Source organism: Nicotiana sylvestris, chromosome 1 (assembly GCF_000393655.2).
Source record: "Nicotiana sylvestris chromosome 1, ASM39365v2, whole genome shotgun sequence".
Classification (NCBI taxonomy): domain Eukaryota; kingdom Viridiplantae; phylum Streptophyta; class Magnoliopsida; order Solanales; family Solanaceae; genus Nicotiana; species Nicotiana sylvestris.
Window position 1 is genome coordinate 175,432,572 of NC_091057.1, and position 8,463 is coordinate 175,441,034.

Below are 8,463 nucleotides of genomic sequence, written 5' to 3' on the forward strand. Positions count from 1 at the left end.
GAACAATATGACAACAACAATGATGGTGGTGGTTATTCAAATGAGTGCTATGATGATCAAAGCGAAGAAATCCAATATGTCAACAACTATCAAGGGAATAGAGGTAACTCTTCAAATCAACAATGGTGTCTTCAAGGTAATTGGGGCAATCAACAACAAGGCGGAGGTAATTGGAATAGCAATAACCAAAACAACAATTGGGGTAATCAAGGTAACGAAGGAAATTGGCATGGTAGTAACAATAATTGGGGCAACAACAACAATCAAGGAGGGTGGAACAATGGCGGGAACCAAGGCAACCGGGGGCAAGGTTTTCAAAGGCTCCCCATGTACCAACAACCGAACAATCCACCCCCCTTTCCTTCTCAAGGTCCGAGTTCGTCCGGAAGCTAGATGGGGAGAATTGAAAGCATGTTCGAGCAAATGATGAAAAAGAACCAAGATTCCGAGGCCCAATTAGCTTCGCATAACACATCTATCCGGAACTTGGAAGTGCAATTAGGCCAAATCTCTCAGTCTTTAAATACTCGCCCAAAGGGTGCTCTACCAAGTAATACGGTAGTAAACCCCAAGGGTGGGCACAATAATTATGTGATGGCAGTGACAACGCGAAGTGGAAGAGGCAGTGATGTGCATGCCTCAAGAGGAAACTAAGTTATGGTGAATGAAGATGAGTTACGAGATAATGAAATGCCTTTGGTGGTTGAAGATGTAGTTGAACCAAGTGTGAGAGATGATGTGCAGATTGATGTTCATGAGGTTGAAGAGGAAACACAAGAGGCCGTGAACCCGTCTAGAGAACACGTGATTGATATGCCCGAGCCGGTGGTGCCCAAAGCCAAAGCCAAAGCACCCTTACCTCGGCCTCCTCCGCCCTATCCTCAACGGTTGTCCAAGAAAAAAGGTGACAATCAATTTAAGAAATTCATTGAGATGATGAAGAGTTTGACTATCAACGTGCCTTTGGTGACGACACTCGAGCAAATGCTGGGGTACGCAAAGTTCATGAAAGAGTTGGTTACAAAAAAGAGATCAATGGAGTGTGACACAATCAAGATGACCCATCAAGTGAGCGCAATTGTGCATTCTATGGCTTCGAAACTTGAGGACCCCGGTGCATTCACTATCCCATGTACCATTGGAAGTGCTGACTTTGCAAAAGCCCTTTTTGACTTGGGGGGTATCAATTTAATGCCATATTCGGTCTTCAAGACCTTGGGAATCGGACAACCTCGTCCAACTTCTATGAGGCTTCAAATTGCGGACCGGTCAATGAAGCGGCCTTTGGGGATTATTGATGATGTCCTTGTTCATGTTGATAAGTTCATATTCTCGGCCGATTTCGTTATCTTGGATTGTGAGGTCGATTTTGAGGTGCCAATTATCCTTAGAAGACCTTTCCTAGCTACTGGAAAGGCTTTGGTAAATGTTGAAGCGGGAGAGTTGACCTTCCGTGTTGGTGATGAAAAGGTGGTGTTCCATGTGTGCAAATCTATGAGGAAACTGAATAGCACCGAGGTGTGCTCGTTTGTTGACATTTGTCACGGCGGTGATAGTAGATGACACAAGCGCAATGGTGAATGTTGAGGACCCACTTGAGGCCGTGCTCTTAAACATGGATGTTGATGATGATGCCGGGAGAGTTGAATGTGTAAACGCTTTGCATGGTATGGGCTCGTATTCTTATGAGCCTAGGAAGTTATCCTTGGATCTTGAGAATCACAAAACTCCCCCAACCAAGCCATCTATTGAGGAGCCGTCGGTGTTGGAGTTGAAACCACTTCCTCCTCACCTCAGGTATGAATACTTGGGCCCTAATTTCACTTTGCATGTTATTCTTTCGTCTTGCTTGACTAACGTGCAGGTTGACACCACTTTGGCGGTTCTACAAAAGTGTAAGAGGGCGATCGGATGGACATTGGCAGATATTCAGGGTATAAGCCCTGTCTTTTGCATGCATAAGATCATATTGGAGGAAGATGCGAGGCCCTCACTTGAACACCAAAGGAGACTCAACGAAGCTATGCAAGAAGTGGTCAAGAAGGAAGTTATCAAGTGGCTTGACGCCAGCGTGGTGCATCCTATTTCTGATAGCTCATGGACTTCTCCGGTGTAATGCGTACCGAAGAAGGGCGGGATGACTGTGGTAACCAATGCTAACAATGAGTTGATTCCTACTCGGACGGTGACAGGATGGAGAGTTTGTATGGACTATAGAAAGCTTAACAAGGTGACTCGAAAGGATCATTTCCCGTTGCCATTCCTCGACCAAATGCTTGATCGTCTTGCGGATCGGTCATTCTATTGCTTTTTAGATGGGTATTCGGGGTACAATAAGATTCTCATTGCCCCGGAAGATCAAGAAAAGATGACCTTTACTTGTCCCTACGACACATTCGCATTTTCGAGGATGTCGTTTGGATTGTGTAATGCCCCAGTGACCTTTCAACGATGTATGATGGAAATTTTCACCGACATGGTGGAAGATATATTGGAGCTCTTTATGGATGATTTTAGCATGGTGGGGGACTCCTTTGAAGAATGCTTGACAAATTTGGATCGTGTGTTGGCCCGATGTGAAGATACAAACCTAGTTCTAAATTGGGGAAAATGCCATTTTATGGTAGAAGAGGGTATTGTATTGGGTCATAAGATTTCGAAGAGAGGTATTGAAGTTGACAAAGCCAAGATTGAAGTCATTTCAAGGTTACCTCCCCCTACTTCTGTCAAAGGGGTGAGGAGCTTTTTGGGGCACGCGGGTTTCTACCGAAGGTTCATCAAAGATTTCTCTAAGGTAGTTAACCTGTTGTGCAAATTGTTAGAGAAGGAGGCCAAGTTTGTCTTTGATGAGAAATGCATGGAGGCGTTCGAGCTTCTAAAACACAAGTTGACAACTACCCCTATCATTACCGCACCCAATTGGAGCTTGCCATTTGAGCTCATGTGTGACGCTAGTGATGTTGTGGTAGGCGTGGTCTTGGGCCAAAGGATCAACAAGATTTTCCATCCGGTGTACTACTCAAGCAAGATGATGAATGAAGCTCAAAAAAACTATACAGTAACCGAGAAGGAGTTGCTGGCTATTATGTTTGCCATGGAAAAGTTCCGACCATACCTTATGGGGGCCAAAGTGATTATCCATACCGATCATGCCGCCCTTAGGTATTTGATGACCAAGAAAGATTCAAAAGAAAGGTTTATGAGATGGGTGCTACTTCTTCAAGAGTTTGATCTAGAAATTGTGGACCGGAAAGGAAGTGAAAATCAAGTGGCGGACCACTTGTCCTGCTTGGAGGAAGAGGGGAGGCCTTCTGATAGCCTTGAGATCAATGATGCGTTTCCAGATGAACAACTCCTTGCGGTATCTATGCATGATATGCCGTGGTTTGCTGATATGGCAAATTATCTTGTGACTGGTATAATCCCGTATGAGCTATCTTCTAACCAAATAAAGAAGCTCAAGCGGGATAGTTTGGATTATTATTGGGATGAGCCATATTTGTTCAAGATTTGCACCGATGGTGTGATTTCGCCGATGTGTCCCGGAAGAAGAACAATTGAGTATTTTGGAGGCTTGTCATTCCTCTCCCTATGGTGGCCATCGTGGCAGGGTGAGGACGGCTTCTAAGGTGCTTAATTGCGGTTTCTGTTGGCCCTCCTTGTTTAAAGATGTCGGTGATTTTGTCAAGAGATGTGATGAATGCCAACGAGCCGGTGGGATTTCTAAAAAAGGATGAGATGCCTCTCAACACAATTCTAGAGGTGGACATTTTTGATGTGTGAGGGTATCGACTTTATGGGGCCATTCGTGAGTTCTTGTGGGAACACCTATATCTTGGTAGCGGTTGATTATGTGTCGAAATGGGTCGAAGCCGTCGCTTTGACCAACAATGAAGCTCGAATTGTGGTGGCGTTCTTGAAAAAGAGTATCTTCACAAGGTTTGGCACTCCACGTGCTATCATTAGTGATGGTGGTTCTCATTTTTGCAACCGGGCTTTTGATTCATTGTTTTCCAAGTATGGTGCAAATCACAAGGTGACCACTCCTTATCATCCTCAAGCGAGTGGCCAAGTTGAGGTTTCGAACCGAGAGATCAAGAGTATTTTATCCAAAACTGTCAATGCCAATAGGACCGATTGGTCGAAGAAACTAGATGATGCTCTTTGGGCCTATCGGACAGCTTACAAAACCCCGATTGGTATGTCTCCGTACCGGTTGGTGTTTGGGAAAGCTTGTCATCTTCCGGTAGAATTGGAGCATAAGGCTATGTGGGCCTTGAGAAAATTGAACTTAGAATGGGATGTCGCTGCGAATCTCTGGGTTGAGCAACTCAATGAGCTAGACGAGTTTAGATTTCATGCCTACTCCAGCGCGCCCCTATACAAGGACAAGATGAAGTACCTTAACGATAAGTATGCCCGAGGGAAGGAATTCAAAGTTGGTGACATGGTTCTTCTTTTCAACTCTCGGTTGAAGTTATTCCCCGGAAAGCTTAGTCTAAGTGGAGTGGTCCATTTGAAGTTGTTGGTGTAACCCCATTTGGAGCTATTGATCTCAAAAACAAAAATGGTGAAGTTTTCCGGGTCAATGGGCATCGTGTTAAGCATTACTTGGGAAAGTTTGATCACACCCCTGTGGTGGCACTCATTCATTTGAAGTGACTTTGATGGTAACATGCGTCGTGCCGCGATGTTAAATCAGGCGCTTCTTGGGAGGTAACCCATGTCTTTTTATTTCTTTGTTGATTTCTGTTGTAGATTAGGATTTTTGAGCTAATGGTTTGTGAGATGTTGCAGGAATTGTGATTGAACCAGTGCAAAACAACTGTGCAAAAAGTGCACAGTCTCTGAATAGTGACCGTGCGGCCGCAATCCTACTTTGTGCGGTCCGCACCGGCCAAAGAAAATATTGCCAAGTTTCTCAAGATGGATAGTGCGGTCGCGTCCCTGCTTGTGCGGTCCGCACCGGTGAAGGCCAAGAATGATCAATCTCTGAACTGCGTTCATGCGGCCGCGTCCCACTTTGAGTGGCCCGCGTAGTTCTCATGCGGCCGTAGCCCGTCTCATGCGGTCCGCGTGCATTTGTTTCAGCACCAGGTAAATGGTAAAGTCCTACTGCAGCCCGCGGTCGTGTTCACGTGGCCGCACTGGACAGTAAGTGATGGGCCCCACTGTGTTTCCTATAAATAGACCATTAGGATCTTCATTAGAACTTTTCGCCAAAATTAACCCCTGAGCCCTAAATGTTACTGTTCACATTCAGAGACCACTCTTAGTGTTAATATAAAGAGCATTTCTTCGCTTTCCTGGTAACATATCTCTCACATTAGTCTTTACTTAGTATTAATTTAAACTTTATACATGTTTCCCTAGTCATAACTTCTTCGTTTTTCTTTTTTTGTTCTTCGTCGTTTCATGATTAGGATAGTTTTATATTGTTCTTGTTGTTCTTTGAAATGATGGGCATGTTATAAATGAGTAGGGACAAAGTAGGATGCTAAAACGTGAAAGACTTGAGTTTTTTGTAAAACCCTAATTGCCCCTGTAAGTAAAGCCCAATGCGGTCGCACCCCCTAATTATGCGGTCCGCATGCCTTTTACGTGGCCGTATCATTCTTCTACGCGGTTCGCGTAAACCTTGAGCCTAAAGGTTGATTAGCCCAGCGCGGCCGCATGCCCAGTTTGTGCGGTCCGCGCCATGCCCCACGCGGCCGCATCCCATGTTTGCGCGGTCCGTATGGGTGAGGTTCAGAGGGCACCAGTTTTTAATAGTATGGCCAATGCGGCCGCATGACCAGTTTGTGCGGACCGTGTTGGCCCCCACGCGGACGCACCCCCTGTTCATGCGGTCCGCATAGTTCCTAATCAGAGAGGGTTCATTTCCTAACTTGGTCAGTGCGGTCTGCATGCCTTGTTTGTGCGGTCCGCACTGCTATCATCTATTCTCTATATGTGTTTTTGTTCTGTACTGAAACTCTGCAATTGCCTGAACTAACAATGCTAGAATTATTTGTGTGCAGGAAATGGTTAAACAACGAGGGCGTAGAGCTAAACAACCCAGACGAGGAGCTGACCCCTCCCGGGGAGGTAAAGAAAAATTGAAGAAACTCACCCCCCAACCAAAGCTAAAAACAAGAAAGCAGGTGATGAGTGATGAAGAGCAGCCGGGGAGTGAGTACTCCCCTCCCAGGATGACTCAACTAATTCGGGGAAAGCCCCCGCAGGCCCAGCTAAAGCTCCAACTATTATACAACTTGAGTTGTCTAAGGGCTCAGAAGCAGGCAGTGCCAAATACTCCACCTCCCCCACAGCTTCAGAATCTAGGGAGGGTGCAGAAGATAAAAACAAGAGTGATGAGGAGGTCCCAGACAGTGGGGTACTTAGAGTTGGGGGAATTGAAAGAACTAGAAACCCAATTGTATGGCAGGATAGATTTGTCAGTGAGGTGGCCTTTCATAAATTCCGGGAAGGGTGGCCCAAGAAGAAGGTGATTCCAGAAATAAGAGTAGTCACCCGGGATTTGTTACCCTACCTTCCCCGAGTCCATGAACAATTTCTTACTAGAGTGGGGTGGGATTTCTTTAAAGATGATCTGGTCGATGCAAATGAACATATGGTAAAGGAATTCTATAGCAATGTGGCCCACACAAAAGAAAGGTCAACTGCAACCAAAGTGCGTGATAAGATGATAGTGTTCTCGGGAGAGGCGTTGAACTAATATTTGGGTTTTAATGATGAGGATGACTCTCTGTACAGAGAGAAGTTAGCGTTGAAAGAGGAAGCTCGTCCTTGGAGTGGATTCAGGAGGGGAAGAAAATACTGCGAAAGGACCTCAATTTTGAGGCGAGAGGATGGTTAACTTTTGTAAACAACAGGTTGGACCCTTCGTCCCATAACCAGACCATTCCAATCGCCCGATCGGTTCTCATTGCATCCATCATGGCAGGTTTCCCCATCAATGTGGGGAATGTTATGTACAGTGTGATCACATCCATTGGCATTGATACGGATAGAAACTACCCCTACCCGAACACCCTAACAATGTACTTTGAAGATGCAAAGGTGAAAAAATACCCTTTCGATGTTGGAGTCTGGCCGGTGTCCCCGTTCTCTTAGTTTAATATTCAGGGGCCGGACAACCCGAAGGGGGATAAGAAGGGGAAAGCATCCACCTATGCCCCGACTGGCCCGTCTGAGGAGCCAGTTGCGGTAGAGGCTTCTATTGAGCCACCTACTCATGCTGCCACTACTGTTCCGGACATCCCATCCTCCTCTGCAGGTCCCAGTTCTTCAACTGGCCCAGTGGTTCCCATATCCAAATCCAACCCCCTCACGACCCATAAGTTAGCAAAGACATTGGCTAGTTTGAACAACTGGATGTCAGTCTCGACATCCAAGTTGTCCACTTTGGCAACCACAGTAGCGGCCCAGTCTGTTCCAGCCACCGTTGAGATTCCTCAGTCCATTGAGGAGACATTGAAGACACTCCTGGCCAACCAGGAAAAGATTTTGGCTACTCAGGTTACCTTGACAAAGGCAGTTGATGCACAGGGCAAAGCTCTAAAGGAGCTTGCCAGAGAACACAAGAAGATGAGAAAATCCCGGGCATCTAAGGAAGAGGTGAAGGAGCTCCGAGCTGAGGTTGACAAGCTAAAGGCAGACCAGCTACCTTTAGACTTGTTCTTTGATGAGTCAGCACCTCCACCAGCAGTAGTTGTACCGGAGCCACAGCAGGAGGAGGAGCCTAGGCACCCAAGGAAGAAGAGGAAGTTTCCTAGCACTGAGGGTTTTGTGATAGAGGTAGCACAGGTTCAGGAGGATACTTTCAGTGCTCCACCAGATGTTCAGCCGGTCCATGACCTGGCCCCTGTCCCAGCAGCAGAGCAGCAGCAGGCCGGGAACCAGTCTGAGGTTCCCGCCAGTACAGAGGACCAGGGGACCACTGATCAGCCCATGACGATGGATCAGGCTTGAGGAGCTACTCTATATCCTTTCCCTGTTTATATGCTTATTTTGGTAGATGGCATTGGGGACAATGCCAGCTTTTATTCGTGGGGGTGCGCCCTATTATTTTGTATTTTGATGGTTGATACATTTGAGATGACTGTACATATTTATTTGACTCTTAGCTTATGTTGCTAGTTGATAGTTGGTCTGTACATAACTTTTCATTCTAGTTACTTTTCTACTTTATGTACATATTCATTCCCCCTCCCCCCCCCCCCGTTGTATATTCTACTCCCCTATTGTACATATTCATTCGGTTTTTCTATTTTCGTTAAAATGTTTCGTTTTTAGTTTCATAGCAGGCTCGTAACCTTTTTGTTTTGCGTTGGCGTTTGCAATAAGCCCTTGGTTTTCTTAATGCCACGGTTCTTTCCAAGGGTAGAGTGTTGTGCGAACCGGGTGGCTCTTCCCAATGAGAGATAGCGTGACAACCTTCTTAAGGGTTTGAGTCCGTTT

General features: G+C 46.0%; 1 pseudogene; it reads left to right on the plus strand.

The window, feature by feature from the left end:
- Positions 1-657: 657 nt before the first annotated feature.
- Positions 658-7,974, plus strand: LOC138877133 (uncharacterized; annotated as a pseudogene).
- The last annotated feature ends 489 nt before the right edge of the window (positions 7,975-8,463 follow it).